At 43.1% G+C, this 16,650-nt stretch overlaps 1 protein-coding gene across 4 annotated transcripts in view; it reads left to right on the top strand.

Annotated features, from left to right (window-relative positions):
* The window catches only part of Sipa1l1 (signal induced proliferation associated 1 like 1), a 291,536-nt gene that overhangs the window by 83,051 nt on the left and 191,835 nt on the right, over positions 1 to 16,650 (top strand). For all 4 annotated transcript variants that reach the window (XM_027418435.2, XM_027418430.2, XM_027418433.2 and 1 more), the window contains one exon: positions 11,157 to 11,225. The gene's annotated coding sequence lies outside the window, so the exon portion shown is untranslated. The remainder of the gene's footprint in view (positions 1 to 11,156; positions 11,226 to 16,650) is intronic.

The following is a 16,650-nucleotide window of genomic DNA, read 5'->3' as shown; positions in this document are numbered from 1 at the left end:
TTCTGAAATGTCAAGGTGGAAAATGGACATTATAGTGAGTTAGTACTTACATTGGGCAATAATGAAATTGAAATATAGTTTACAAGGAGCTGGGTGTGGTGGTACACTCCTTTAATCCCAGTGCTAGGGAGGGGAGGCATTTGGATCTCTGAATTTGAGGACAGTATAGTCTGGTCTATAGAGCAAGTTCTAAGACAGCCAGGGCTACAAATGAAACCCTGTCTCACTTGTATTCATTTGATTAATGAATTTGATTAATCTGATGAGTAAGCTACATTATTTTTATGACAAATTGTGAGAAATGAATGTGAAATCCTGATTTTTCCTGAGAAAAGTATTTGGCTTCAGGAGAGAACATAAATGACCCCTGGGCCCTCTAGAGCTTGTTGGGAGCCCCTCTATCTACATTTCCTGCTTCAGCTCAGTGTTGTATCGTTTTCATTTTTTTGTCTATCACTAATGAAAATAGTTTTTAGGTAAAATCCTTTTCTGACCTGATGTTGAGTTCCTGGCTCTGATGTGAGCATCTGTCTAGTGCCATTCAAACCTAACTGCAGAGCTTAGAGGTGACAGTCACTTAGCTGAGAGACCACAAGATTCTGAGTTACCTTGTGATTTGGATACTTCCTATTCTCTGGGAGGGGATCTGAGGAAGGGTCTGAAAGAAAGGGCAATCACAGATAGGTCTTGTCCCCTTAGAGTAGTGGGTCTCAACCTTCCTAATGCCTCCACCCTCGTGTTGTAGTGATCTCCAACCACAAAATTATTTTCAGTGCTACTTCATAACTGTAATTTTGCTAATGTTATGAATCATAATGTAAATATTTTTTGGAGATAGAAAGGTTGCCAAAGGGCTTGTGACCCACAGGTTGAGAAATGTTGCCCAAGAGCCTTTGCTCTTGTAGCCAGTGTAAGATCATGAAAAAATTACAGGGAAATGTGTGGTTAATGGTGAGAGATGAGTTAATGATGTGGCAGTCACTGCAAGGCCAAGTGGCCTTCCCAAGGGACACCCCATAAACCAGGTAGTGGACCTCAGCCACGGTAGAGGTAATTGTCCATTCATAGGCATTCACAGATTAACCATTATTATTTTAAGGGAATCTTCTAGAATAAACAACACTTGAATAAGTGTTGTCCTTTGTTTTTAGCCTCAGAACTCTTGAACTTCTCTGGCTTTTATTTGTCAGGTAGTCTTGCAGAATTCTGCCTGGGCTATGCAGGTGACCTCAAAGGAGGAGCTAACCATAGAGAAGGTTATTCATTGATCCCCGAGACTTGTGTCAGAGAGAAGAGCTGTGAGTGGGCAGGCCTGTGGTTTGGGAGTCAGCCCTGAATGGCGTGCATTAATTGCTTCTTCGATGTGAAAACACACCCTCATCTTAAAAGGGAATAAGACAGTTTATTCTGGAGCCAAATATGAGTGACTGTGGCCCGGGGATACAGATTTAGGTTACCCTCAAACACTGTGTTCTAATGTGGTAAGAGTTTCATGTAGTTTTTGTCATAAAACAACAAAGAGAGCCATATACCAAGGCCTTTTTCATTTATGTGGGTGGGAATAGCAGGCAGGCCTGTCTCAGATTCTATCTGATGACATTCTTAGGCTCTTGGTTGATGGAAGCTAGGGGTCTGTTGTTACATTCCAGAAGGGTTTGTCTGATAGCCACAAGAATGTTAGGTCAAACACTGGGGGTAGACAAGATGACTGTTCCATGGACTAAGAGCCCAAGATAATTTTGACTCCTATCTCTTTGTAGTCGTTTAATGAGCTTGTAAGTGTGTGTGTAACAGAGGTGTGGCTTTCTTGTTACTTTCCGGGAATTTGTTTACCCTTCTGTTTGTTCTTTTGCTGTGAAATAGATGCAGCTCTTCTCAGGTGAAGGAGGAGAAAGCTGAGGTTCCTGATGTGTCTGCTCCGCCCAGCTCACCCGAGCAAGGTCAGGCTTTTGTTAACATTGAGATTTGAACTCATGAATTAAATGATGCCTAGAGCCCCAGGTCTTAGATGGTTAATTCTGTTGCCTTATGTTGTTCAGGCCTAACTCTTACTGTAAAATAGAGGTGTTCATGATGTTTGTCTTCAAAGCTCATGCTATCTCTGTATGTGGGGCCACTCTGTGGGAACTAAGTACAGATACTAGGAAATGCCCAAAGAGGTGGTGCTCAAGTTAGGTACACCAAGGTGAACCTTGGGATTATAGAGCAGTGTTGGGGGCACTTTGTGAATAGAAGCTGTATGAGGAAGGACAGGACTCCCATGTAGAGTGTTGAGCTCAGTGTGTTTGCAGGGATGGATGGCATGTGAGGGGCACAAAAAGAAACAGGTGAGAAGTTGGGTGGAACTGAGCCCTGCTGAAGAATTTGGATCTACTGTCTGTAGATGTTGAAAAACTTTGGCTGGTTTTGGAACTAATATCTTTTTGTTTTATAATCTTTAAAAGATACGGATGCCAGGCGTTGGTGGTGCATGCCTTTAATCCCAGCACCCGGGAGGCAGAGGCAGGCGGATCTCTGTGAGTTGAGACCATCCTGGTCTATAAGAGCTAGTTCCAGGACAGCCTCCAAAGCCACAGAGAAACCCTGTCTCAAAAAACAAACAAACAAACAAAAAAACCCCAAAAGACAAAAAACCCAAACAACAACAACAACAACAAAAACCCCAAATAAACAAAAAGAAAAAATAAAAGATACGGACACAGAAAGTTAAGATTCATACTGGGTGTAATTGTGCAGCCTTTAATCAAAGTGTGTGGGATGCAGAGGTAGGAGAAATCTCTGTGAGTTCAAGGCAACGTGGTCTACATAGTGAGGTCAAAACCAGAAGAAAAGGAAGTGCAATAGTAAATTAATGTTTACACCAGGCAGTGGTGGCACACATCTTTAATCCCAGCATTTAGGAGGCAGAGGCAGGCAGATTTCTGAGTTCGAGGCCAGCCTGGTCTACAGAGTGAGTTCCAGGACAGCCAGGGCTACACAGAGAAACCAAAAGGAGAAAGTTAAGATTCAGTATAAAAGAAAAAATAAATTAGGTTTACCCTCTAGGAAACATTGGTATACCTGTTTGTTTTGTGGGCTAAAATTCTGATTGTATATTTCTCATTGAAATCTTGTTAGCATGGTGATCAGGACCCAGGACAAGTAGAAACACAAGATTGATAGGAATCTGTTGGAATCCTGATTTGCATACCCAGTTCTGTGTGGTACTTATTTGTGAGTTGGCTTGAGATCTGAAGTTCACAAAGAAAGTCTTCCTTATGAGACACATGATTGTTCAGGTCATTTAGGTGGGACCCTGTGTGGTCGGTCTTCTTAGTTCCAGAAAAGAGCCAGTTCTGGCCACACTTACTGGTGACTGACCTCTGTCCTGTTTTATTGCTCAGAAAATTCCTAAGGGTCTTGGTTGAACCTTTAGCCATGTAAGGTGTTTATAAAAATACAGCCTCTGATTGCTGTTTAGGTAGGATTTATGCTGCTTTACAAGGAAATAAAAAAAAAAAAGTGAATCCATTAGCACCAAAGTGAGGAGAAAGTCTGTTGACAACTAGTTAGCACTGGTTTTGAAGCATATTGTCTAGTTGAGCCTAGAAGTGGTACGGCAGAAGGGCACAGACTTAAGGGTGGCTGCTGCAGTCAGATTCCCCAGATTCTAGCCATCTTGTTCGCCACTGTATGCTGAGGCTCTGGTGCCTGGGGCGCAGTGAGTACCAAGTGAGCGCTTTCTAGAGGGATGGATGAGGGCCAAGTCTTAGGCAGTCGCTTCTATTGTCTCCTAGGAGTAGCTGTTGTAGTGGGCGGAAAAGCTGGCTAAGCTGCCTCTTGGGTTTTAGTCAGTTGTGAAGACTTTAAAATGTCTTGGTCAGATAGCTTGTTTCAAATGTCAGTGGCAATCTACAGGTACTCTTCAGTTCCTTTTAGACCAAACAACCAAATAGAACCAAAGTAACCAGAAACCATCATATCTCATCGTCCGACGTAAAACATGTAAAGCACGTAGTATAACATCCTTTTCTTTCTGCTCTCTAAAGGGTCAGGATCCCAAATTAGCATACCTCCTTCTTAGCCAAGATTTCAGTTACTTGACTCAAAGCCCAGAGGATAGATGGAAATCCAAGGAGGTTTGCCAAAGTAAGGAGTAGCAATGAGATTTCTTTCCTGGCAGCTTGGAATTTTTCTAATTCCAGTAATTAATTATGAAAAAGTATTATTTTGTTAACATTTAGTAAAGAGTTTTAATAAGTGGATACATTTTGTATAAATATTAAGTTTTTTTTTTTCCTTGACAGACAAATGGGAACATTTGAAGAAAATAGTTTTCTGGTCTTCATAGAGCCTGCACTCCTGTGTCTTTCATGTGCTTTGAAACCAATGCAGTAGAGCAAAGTGTGTTGATCTAGAAGCTCTGGGTGTTGTTTAAGTTGGGGCCAGGTCTTAGTAGAGTGTAAATATACTACAGTTCCTCAATTAAGCTCCCCACATTTGATTTAGACTGTTAAGAAACTCCAGTGTTGTCCTGTCTCTCAAAATATATAGCATTTTACTGTTTTATTTTACTATTTAACATTTATTTTAACATCATTATCCCAAATCTTCTATTCCATTTATGTATTTATTTATGTATCATTTACTGTTTTATTTATATAGTATATTTATTATATAGTATGTGTGTGTATGTGCCATAGGGATGTGAACTTACAGGAAATGTTTTTATTTTTCCACCATGTGGGTTCCAGGGATCCAGCTCAGGTTGTTACACTTGGTGGCAAGTGTCTTTGCCTGTTGAGCCTTCTTGCTGGTTCCCAGTTCCACTTTTGTAAGTTTTAGTTTACTATCCAGTCTGAAGGAGGCAGTTGATAATATACAGACAAGACCTTGGTATATTAAGTAGCCTTTTGTTGTTTCGTATTTTCATACCGATGTATTTTCTTAGACTAACTATACATTTTGAAATCTGTGAATTAAGTCTCTTCTAAATAATTTCATCTTTTCATGTTTGTAGTTCTTCTCTGTCTTCCTTATGGGTGAATTATATATTGAAATTGGCTTTCAGTTGGGATCCATTTGTCAAGTTGAAGTGGGGGACATTACACGTATTTAATGAGACAAGTCACTCAGTAAGACGCTTGGGAAACAGTTGTCTGCTTGTGGGAGCCCTCCCTCAGTACTCTGAGTACCCTGTAAGCTTGTCGGGAAGAAAAACTTCTATCTACTGTGTGGAGTGAGACTTTGGAGACCCAACTGAACTTGAAATTTAAAAGAAAATGTATGTGTAGCCATAGTTACAGCAGCCCTTTTCTGAGGAGAAATGCAAGTCAGTTAGAGATGACAGTAGAATGCCATATTCTTTCATTGGAGATCTGATTCTATCCTTTTGTTCTAGAATGCTGTCTGTGGATACCCTGGCTCCTACAGGAGAGAGCGGAGCTAGAGTTCCACATGTTCACTTTGGGCCATGAAATGCAGACAGTAGTTATCAGTTCTGTTCACTCCATTCTGTTCTCGTAGAGTCATAGGAACAGAGTAAAGAGACAGTTGTCAGGGTTGGATGCAGTGGTGTTCGAACTACTCACATCCAGGCTCTCCGAACCTCGGGCTCTAGTTTCTGTCTCTGCTTAGTGCATTAGCTGGTGGCTCATGTTCCTGAAAGTGATACCCTTTGCCACCTTTAGGTACCCAGAGTCCTTATAGAGTGGAGCTACTGTCCTTCTCAGTCCTCATGGACACAAAGACAACTGATTTCCTTCAATGGAGCCAGGATAAGGTAATTTCATCAAAGTAGCATTCATCCTGAGAAAGACGGTGTGACATTCAGTCCTTTCCTTAGGACTATAGGGCAGTTTGAAATCAGAGCAGCCTTAGCAGAAAGAAGCACAAAGTATCTTGTCTTCTGGTTGGTCGTGAGACAGGAGATGGATATCCATCAGAGTTCCCAGCACCTGGGACTGGCTCCCAGTCATGGTTCCCAGGTCATATTTCCTTTGCTTTTTCCCTCATCTTGGGAGGTTGGGTGACATTTATTCTTTACAGTGTGTGCTGTTAATGTGAGTGTGAGAACAAGACTGTTCTCTTCCTTGCTTTGGTTTGGGGACTAGTATTGACATGGGGCACCTTCAGGAGGGGAGACCTGCCAATGTCTTGATTGCACTGAGGGACATGGTTGACCATCCTCTGTTTATTTAGAAAACTGAAAACCAATGAGTTAGGTCCTTTAAAATTTGGTTGTCAGCGGGTGAAAGAGCCACTGTTCTGTTACCCTTGTGACTTCCGAATCCAAATCTCTAACTCTGTAGAGATTCTCAGTTGCCTGATGGGCTAGTGTAGGATTACAAGGAACACTCCCCCTAGAGACCTAGGGGAAACTCTGTGGCTCTGCCTTCAGATAAAGTGGTTACTCAGGGTGACACTCAATCCTCCTTCTTCCTTGGGAATTTTATTTTGAAACTAAGTTTGATTTAGTCTTACACAATTTCTGTGTTCTCAGAAGTGATTTAGGAGAGACTGGGCCGCTCTCTACTTCCTTGACAGGAGATCTCACCTTAACCAGCTGCTTGCTGTTCAGCCGGTGAGCTCCTTGGAACCCACTTGTCTGTTCCTCTGGCACTAGTTACAAGTGCACGCCACTATGTCCAGCTTTTTATGTTGGTCCTGGGGATCCCACCTCGGGTCCTCATGCTCACACAGAAGCACTTTGCCCACTAAAGCATCTCTTCTGCCCGTGGTTAACGATTAAAGGGCCCGTGTGCTAACAGTGTTTGGTGTCAGTATTGTTAAACGCCTCTTAGTTAATCACAAAACACTTTGATTTTTACACTCAGGGTATAAAGATCTCCAGCAGTTTTCTTTTCTTCTTCTTTTTTGTTTATTTAAAGTATAACAGTTAATAGATTTTTCTTATTTGAAATGTTGCCTGAAAATGCATCCTCTCTCCCTGTTACTGTAGTCATTGTGTCAAACAGAATCAGCAATACATGTTTTACAGAACGCAGCAGACTCGGCAGTTGAGAGGAGCTGCTTTGCTGGGCCTGTTTATTTTAAAGGGATTTGTTCTTGTGGGTGGCAAGACAAGTAACAGGAGCTAGTTTTTATTTTATTCTTTTATATTATGGGTGTTTTGTCTGTATGTATGTCTGTATGTATTAGGCATGCCTTCTGTCTGAAAAGGCCGAAGGGGGCATTGGATCTTCTGGGAACTGAAGGTACAGCCAATTTTGAGTTGCCATGTGGAACCCAGGTCCTCTGGAAGAGCAGGCAGTGCTCTTAACCACTGAGCCTTCTCTCTAGTCCCACAAGCTGGTTTTAACTAACTTGAGGAAGGGTACAAAGGCTGTCTGTCACTGCTGTTACTTTGTGTTTTTCTGTGCTTGTTTGTGTTTTCTAATAGTGAAGTTGGGATCTCTGGTATTTCTGCTTTTTATGTTTAGTTGAATTTTTGAATATTTTCCATCCATTTAAATCATTTCAAATTACTTTGTAACACTACATCTTGCCTTAGGCTGATTTGTCTGATGTGTCAGAGATAGAGCTTCTATGTATTTATTTTGCATGTGCATTCAATATAGATGCTTGATTATTTTCTCAGGCTATTTGCCTCAAATAAGAGTTCCTGGGGTCAGACTGCTGGGATGACGTCTGTTTCTTCACATCCTCTCTTGGTTCACTGGGGTAAAGCTATTACCTTTTCCTCTTAATCCTTTGAAAAGCCATCTCCGAGAGTACAATGACACATACTGAATTAAGTGGACTCTGTGGAAGAGGAGGGATGGTTTAGTTCAGAAAAATCTCACAGGACAGTCGTTGGTGGTCTGTGATCTTAACAACACTAACCAGAAGCTTGGAGCTGTAAAGGCCTGAATAGAAAGATTGCCTTTTGTTGACCCCTGTGTTGGCATTGTAGTAAAAGGATGCCATAGAAAAGAGTGCTTAAAAATCACTTTATTCAGTGCTCAGACTGGACCAAAGGCCTATCTGTTCTGTTATATTTGCTGTGCTTTGCCTCCTGGGGAGTGGAGCGGTGATGGCTTTGGAGTTTTCAGCTGGGTTTGAGCTGCATTTAAAAATGGTGCCAAGTGCTTCGCTCAAGCTTCTGATGAATTCTGCCACCATGGAAGCCCCGCTTTGGCGTTCGGTGTCACTGCGTAATAGTGTTTTTTGTCATTTCACTTCTTACCTAGCAACTGTGGGGATTTGAGGCAGCATGAGCTGTTGTTGGTTTCTTTGTAAGTGTGTCATGTGGAGTATTCATTTTTTACATCCCATGGTTCCTGGGCTTAAGGCTCATTATTGCAAGTTCACATTTTGCCCAGGTCTGTGGTGTTCCTCTGTCTAGTGACAACACGTGACATAGTGTTGCTAGCTAAGGTGCTTTGCTGTGGCATGCAGAATCCCTTTGAGGGAGGGGGTGAGCAGGCATGTTCTCTCCTTATGGATGACTTGACTGTGGACTCCCTTCCCTTTGTGCTTTTTACTTGGTACCTTTGTTGTTCTCATTTTCAACCAGGCATTATGGTTTTTATCACTCAGGTGCCACAGACCGTTCAGTTTTCTGAGATTTCAATGTGTGTCAGCTGTTACCTGGTCGTGGGGACTTGGTGCTGGTCTCTTCCAGAGGGTGGTAATTTCCTGGAGGTTTGTAGTATATCAAAGGGTGTTTGAGACTCCTATATGAAATTCTTATGTAAAATTCCAGGCACATACTAAGCTTCTAGCTGCTGACATGTGGTATCTAGGAAGAACACAGCTCTCCTTTAAAGGGAGGAAGGGAGAGTCTATTCTTAAACTAACTCTGAATGTCTGTGGTTCAGGATGTGGAGTCAGGTCACCCAGAATAACATGTTCCAACATGGAAACAGTGCCATAGAGTTCATATAGCCACAGAACAGAATCGAGCCATAAACCCAGGCACCTTTCAAATGAACCGGTGGGAGTATCAGGTGGGTGGGTCCCAGCAAGCAGGGATACTGTTCCGGGCCTCACATGCCACCTAATGGCTTCCTCAGCTTTTGATTCCCAGAAGCCAGTAGTTTGTTAGCACCTTCCAAGTCTCATGTGGTAGTCACAAGGATATTTTGTAAGACCAAGAGCGAATGGTTGTTACGAGCACCAGAAAACAGACTAAGGCAATGTGACTCTGGATCTGCAACATTCCTACTCTCTACAGTTGGTTGAAATCAGTCACTCAACCTTGTAGAATCTTTACCATAGGTGTGGCTTTTTCTGGGAACTCCAGTTCACAGCCATTATAATGATTATAGCACAGGTCTGGTTATAATTTATGTTTGTACATTGCTCATTGTTACTCAGTGAGCTCATTGAAGGAAGTGGCTGTGTTACTGGTGGATGCTCAGGCTGGGTGTGGACTTGTGTTGAATGCAGTCTTCTCCTGGGTTTTGGGGTTGGATACCAGCTACCCTCCGTGATTATTGCCTGGCTAATCAAGTCAGCTGCTTCACCTGTGACTCCTGCCTCTCTCGTGCTGGCAACATCATCATCCCTTAGCCCATCACATCGGTCACATCACATCACACTGAGGATTGTGGTCCTTTGAGGCACTGGCTTCTTTCAAATGTGTTGCTGTGACACAGGAACCCTGTGTTCCAAATGCCCTCAGATCCATAGAATATTCTAAAATTCTAAAATGGGTTGAAAGACTTGATTTGGGGAGATTGAAGGTGTTTTTGCTCTAGGAAGTTCTGTTTCTGTCGAGCAGTAGCCAAGGCCCTTCCTAATAGCCTGTATTTAAAATGTAATTGTTAAAGAAAGGCAGTGTAGGCAGCGGCTTCCTTCGGATGTTTGGGTTGGGGTCAGGCTGAGTGTTCATCCGGCTGTTGCTGGAATCAGATAGTCCTGGTTGGTGCAGAGCAGCCTTGTCCTTCCTGTGGCTGCAGTCAGAGGGACACTGAACTACTGGGGTCTTGATTCTAGTGCCAGTCGTACACAGAACACGACAGTGTAGAAGGATGGAGCCGAAAGTTGTGATCCCTTCCCTGTCCTGGCTCCAGCAAGTGCAGTGCGGGCGGGGGGGGGGGAGGACAGGGGACTGGGACAATCTTAATACAACTTAGAGGAGGAAGAGACACAACACAGGTGAACATAGTATACCACAGGTGTTAGATGTTAGGAAGCGATGCAGAGATAAAAGGGAAGGAGGCGGGCATCTTCAGAAGCAGAATTGTTATTTAGTCAGAACAACTGAAGGCTGCAGCCACTCCCCTGAAGCGAGGCTGTGCGCATGTGGCGTGGGGCCCTGGGGACTGTGTGGGATGGAAAGGGGGAACGTTGGAGATGGACAGTTCCACCTGGAGGTCAGGTCCCTGCAGTCTGGACGTGGTAGATGCCAACAGCCTGATATGTGGGTCCTTAGCAGGAGCTCCCACAGCAGTTATTAGGCAACTCTCCTGTGGGAGCCTCTTTAGCCACCTGGGGCTTTTGGTCATTAAGCTTTCATCAAGGACTCATCTCAATAGAGAAGACTATCGAGAACTGTCCTCTGGAGAAGGTGGGCTTGGAGCTGCCCTGCATAGGTAAAAAGACATTTAGCATGGTGGTAGATGCCTTCAATCCCAGCACTTGGGAGGCAGAAGCAGGCAGATCAAGTTCAAAGCCAGCCTTACTATGTATTGAGCCTCAGGCCAACTGGGATGGAGGAGGAGGAGGAGGAGGAGGAGGAGGAGGAGGAGGAGGAAGAGGAGGAAGAGGAGGAGGACCACCTAATCTGTGTGGTTGGAGGAAATGCACCTGTAGGGGTTTTTCTTCTTATGAATGAATCATATGCAGAATCACCCAAAGAGCACAGATAAAGTGAAGGTCGGGAAAAACTGTCCACCAATAACAAAATGGCCTGTCATAAAACCACAGTGTTGACGATTGAGACTGGACAAAGTACATTGGTGCTTTCCCCCCAGTGTCCCGTCCCCCCCCCCCCCAGCCTCCTTTATCTGCCTTTTTCCTGTGAAATTTCACAATCCTGTGCTGAGAGACAGGGCAGGGCACGTCCTGGAGGCTCTTCTTGCAGGAATCACTCTTGTTCACATTTCATATTTGACAAGACCCACAGAGAGCCTGCTAGACCCTGCCTGGTCACTGTGCAGCCAGTAAGACAGACTGCCCTCTTCACCTTCAGCCCAGACACTAACTCCATTTTTTTTTATCCTGCACAGGTACTTTTCAGATGGTTGCAGCCCACCCAAGAAATTGCTGTAGTGAAACCGCAAGAAGTCGATTTCCAGGTAGGAGGGGCCATGGTTACCTCTGGAGCTTTACCTACAAGTTGTTCCATTTGATCTTTGGCTGTTGTATTTGCCTGTGTGTCCATATTTGATGAAGTGAGTGATTGGCAGTAACAGTTGATCCCAAGGGATTTCGTCTGTTCTTTTTTCTCATTCCTTAGAGTACTCTTGGATAGAAACGGGAAGAGCTGGTGGCTAGATTTCCAGTGCTATTGAACTCCTAATTTGTATGATTGTTGTTATTACATTTGCTTCTGAATGTTATGGATTTGGTTAGTTCCAACCCCTTATTGAGAAATTTTATGGTGACAGTCATATCCATAGTGGCCTTGACTCTGCTAAGGGAGATTCCTATGGATGTTGATTGATACTAAGGCAGATGGTTTTTGCAACTCACACAGTTTGTAAGCTACTGAGGTAGAATTTGAACTCACATGTTTGCCTTTAGAGAATGCACAAACTACTACTTTGTTCAATTGTTTTTTTTTTTCTTGTTGCCCCTCCCATTGTTAATTATGCCATTTCTCTTGTGTGAAACATTGGATGCCATCCCAGTTTTATTCTAAAGTTAACTTGTGGTTGTCGTGAGTCCTTTCTGTCTGTAGCATTACCTGTTGGCTCAACATCTTAGCTACTGTGGTCAAAACTCCTTCATTGACTGCTGTGTTGATGGTACTTCGGAATCGTGTTTCTTTTCTCTTTTTACTGCTTGGGGGGGAAGAGGAAATGATTGTATTTTACATGTGGTATCATTTTCTAAGTGGCAGTTAAGTCAGAAAGCTTCCTGCAGCCCACCGAGACAGTTGAGTTACTTCTGCTGATGTGTGAAAAGGCAGCTCCAGCATTGTGTGGTCTCATAGCCAGAGACTCTGGGACACAGGAAGTGTGAGGACTAGAAACACACTGAGATATTCACCATGAACTACTTGCACTGGGTGTGACACAGTGGAGGACAGGGCATCGGTTTAGAGGCATAGTGCTTGCCCTAGTGTATGTGTGGCTCTGAGTGGGACGTCCCTCACTTTACTGTTGTAAGTCGTTGATATCTATATATTTAAAATATAATTCTGTCAGTTGCATGTCCTAAATACTAGAGTGGACAGCCAGCCATGTATTATATTCTGGTCTGCCAGCACTGTTGAGGTAGGGTGGTATGTATTATGAATCCAACTCAATAGCATGTCTAGACAGAACCAAATGTGTAATTATGTAAAATCAGAGTTAAGGAATTCTGGCTGAACAACTTTAATAATTATTGGCAACTTTGACTTTTTCTATTACTTTGTATCCCTACAGTGTAGCCTATTATTGTAGAAGAGTTATTTTTAGACAAGACAGAATGTCTGAGATGTGTTATGACTCCAGTTTTTAAAGTAAAATGTATCTTCTATCCAGACAACCTTAGGTTTCTTGGTTTGGAGAACTGAGTAAATTTGAGTAAGAAAGGTTGCTATCAGCGTTAGGATTGAGCAGAGGCTCTTTTGACATCAGAACTGCCATCCTCAGCGAGTTTGTTCTCAGAGGAGACTGATGGCTCTCTTTGCAGACAGCTTAGACGGTGCCAGCCTCCATCTAGGCTTCATCTCCTGCCTTCTCATGTAGTCTAGGCTGTCTGCTCTCACCCTCTGGCTCCCAGTTTAGTTCTGCACACTAGAGAGTGGCCAGCATCTCTTCTGTCCCCCCCGTCCCCCTCACACAGGGTTTTGGAAGCCAGCAGAGGAAGCAAAGGGCATTGCATGACTGAAAATATGGGTTTCTTAAGTGTCATGGATACACAGTCTCTTCTCTTGAGACTGAGGATTTATGCCCGTCTCTTCCAGTGGTTCCTTGTATGTCTGTGTGGGTGTGTGGTTATCTGTTTCTTTAATACTGTCATTTGGTGACACTGTTTTTAATAGGATATCTTTTTCATTCATGGCTACTAATTTTGTGTCTTAGGAAGCCTGTTCCCTTATCCTAAATATATTCTGTTTTCTTCTGATAACCTCTTGACCTGCAGACATCGTGCAGTGTTTCATTCTGGTAACTTCATGGGTTGGGCTTTATTGTTGACACTCAGTCCAGTAAGAGGTGTTTGCATGGCATTTTGTAAGTGAGGACCTGAAGCACTCTGGAAATTTGGCCCCTTTCTGATTATCAGGTTAAAGATATGTTAGGACACAATCTGTATCTAGTGCTTTGGTTAAAACCTTTTTTTGGGTGGCGGCAGGGGAAGGCTCCCCTGACCAAAACAGCATTGCTGTTGGAAACTGAGTGACCTTTTGATAACAGGGCTCTCTGTTCTAATGAAACTAGTGGTAGGAAGTGCATATGTGCCATCCGGTAGAGGGATGCCTTATTTATGTACTCTTGTTCTGCTTAGCTGACCTGGAGGAGCTGAGAAACTTAATCCTATTTTAGGAAGTTGAAGTGGAACTGGCCAATGTGTTGCACACCTGTAACCCCAGCATCTGGTTTGGAGGACTGTACAATAGCACCTTTGCTGGGGTGGCGGTGGTTGTTGAATTTGAAGAATCAAATTGATGACATTATTTGGCCTGGTCTAATTTGTTTTTTTTTTTTTTTTTTTTTTTTTTTTTTTTTGTAGCTCTGTCATGGGGCAGAACATTACTCTTTGATTTTAGTTCCATTGGAGGCATCCGTGCCTCCTAGCATTTTGTTTTCTCCCCATGTTACAGTAACCAATAGGTTGATGTGGGGACCAGAGTTCTCCAGCCAGTCTTCTCAGGGCTTCTTGGTGCCCCCATAAATAGTGATAAACAGATAGCAAACACTCTGTTATCCTACAATCCAGTAGGTTCTGAGGTGCTTTAGGGGAGAAGGGGGAGCCCCACGTGTGTGTACAAGAATGGATGCCCAGGGTCCTTCCTATGCTACTTGGGTATTGGAAGACAAGAAAGGAAGAAACCAGGGCAGCAACCAGAGCGAGCTTCTCTTTGTTACTGTGCTGTGTCCATTTAGACTTCAAGGTGAAACTCATTTTTATCTTTGCGGGGGAGATCATGCTTTAATTTTGGCTGAGCTGTTAAGTACAGTGACAGCAGTATGAATACTCCCGTGACATTTCAGAGCTGGCACTGCCCATTCTGCCCACTGAGCAGTGTCTGAGGGAGTGCACAGGTGCTGGGCAGTCCAAGGACCACATAAAGCAGAGTTTTCTCTCAGGAAACATTAGCTTCAGTTGATAACTCTCAGTGAAACTGGGACGGTTCCCAGGCTACTCCGCATTTGCCGAGATAAACAATATAGCATTAGGAGAACCTGGTAATAAAATTCACTGTTCTAATTCTGTCCTCTTTGCAGGGTTGTATTACATTTTGCTTATTAAACCCTGCAGATGGTGCCTAAACTAGAGAGTTGTATTCATTATTAACTAAATTAAATGTCTTTTTTCAAGAAAGGTGTTTGTTTAGCATAGTGTTCACTACTACTTTTGAGGAACATAGGTATTTATAGTCTCAGACATGTTGGCCTCTTTTTTTTTCCTTTAAAAAGGTTTATTTTGGTGTGTGTGTGTGTGTGTGTGTGTGTGTGTATGTGTGTGTGTGTGTGTGTGTGTGTGTGGTGTGGTATGTATGTGTGTGTCTGTCTATATGGATTGGCATAGTCCTTGAATCCCTTGGAATTAGAGTTGGTGGTGGTTGTGGGCTGTCTGATTTGAGTGCTGAGAACTGAGTTCAGGTCCTTCAAGAGCAGCAAATGCTCTTAAACAAGGAGCCATCTCTCTGGCTTCTGACCAGTTAGTTTTAGTGAACTATTTTATATTGTTCACAAGAACTAAATTTAGTAGCCCTTTCCTAATTTGGTTGCTCAGTGTGTATTATTTTTTATTTTCATTTCTTTAGCTGTCCATGCTGGGGAAATAGAGTCAGGGTTCCACACATGCTAAGCAATGCATCACTGTGCCATAGTCCTAGACCCCATATTTTGATAATAGTCTTGTCTTTTATTGTATTATCTACAGGAACACTTTCTCAACTTTCAGAGACAACAGTTGTAATTGTCACATGAAACTAGCAGTTCTCATTCATTGCAATTTGTGTCTCCACTTAGTCCAGTGTTAATTTCTGTTGCTGGTGTTGTATGGGTATAGGTATTTACAAAATGTACCGCAGGGTGTTCTGCATTGGCCAAGTGAGTATTGACTGCTTTTTATAGATAAAGAATGCTCTTGCTTAAACGGCAGCCCATAGACGTGGGGTTGATGAATATCTTTTCCCAATCTGACAGAGGGCTGATTTCCAAAATATACAAAGAACTCAAGAAGCTAGTCTCCAAAACACCAAAATAATCCAATTAAAAAGTGGGGTACAGAACTAAATAGACAATTCTCATAGAGGAATCTAAAATGGCTGAAAGACACATAAGAAAGTATTCAACATCCTTAGCCATCAGTGAAATGCAAATCAAAACAACTCTGAGATACCATCTTACTCCTGTTAGAATGGCCAAAATCAAAAACACCAATGACAGTTTATGCTGGAGAGGATGTGGAGAAAGGGAAATACTCCTCCACTGCTGGTGGGAGTGACAACTCATACAGACACTTTGGAAATCAGTATGGTGATTCCTCAAGAAAATGGGAATGAGTCTACCATAAGATCCAGCAATTCCACTCTTAGGCAGATACCCAAAAGAAGCACATTCATACAACAAGGACATCTGTTCAACGATGTTCATAGCAGCACTATTTGTAATAGCTAGAAACTGGAAGCAGCCTAGATGCCCCTCAACTGAAGAATGGATAGAGAAAATGTGGTACATTTACACAATGGAGTACTACTCAGAGGAAAAAAAACAATGGAATCTTGAAATTTGCAGGAAAATGGATGGAACTAGAAGAAACCATTCTGAGCGAGGTAACCCAGTTGCAAAAAGACAAACATGCCTTCATCTAACAGCTGGTGAAAGTAGAAATAGACACCCACAACTTACCACTGAACTGATTTGGAATCCAGTCACAGAGAAGGACAAGGGAAAAGCAAAGGTATCCATACCAGGCTGGTGAAACCCACAGAAACAGCTGACCTGAACATCGGGGAACTCTTGCTCCCCAGACTGATAGCTGGGATAACAGCATGGGTCTGATCCAGACCCCAGGAACATGAGCTTCTGTGAGGAAACATCGGAAATCTATGGGACCTCCTGTAGAAGTTCAGTACTTATCCCTAGCATAGGTGTGGACTTTGGGAGCCCATTCCATATAGAGGGATACTCCCTGAGCCAAGACACATGGGGGTGGGCCTAGGCCCTATCCCAAAGGATACAACAGACTCTGATGACACCCTATGGAAGGCCTCACCATCCAGGGGGAGCAGAAAGGATATGTGATAGGTAGGGTTTTAGTTGGGGGGGGGTAGGGGAGGATGGGAGGGGGAAGGGAACTGGGATTGTCATGTAAAACAATCCTGTTTCTAATTCAAAT

This window comes from Cricetulus griseus, chromosome 5 (genome assembly GCF_003668045.3).
Source record: "Cricetulus griseus strain 17A/GY chromosome 5, alternate assembly CriGri-PICRH-1.0, whole genome shotgun sequence".
Lineage (NCBI taxonomy): Eukaryota > Metazoa > Chordata > Mammalia > Rodentia > Cricetidae > Cricetulus > Cricetulus griseus.
Note: the sequence above shows the minus strand (reverse complement) of the source record. Positions and strands in the feature narration are given on the sequence as shown.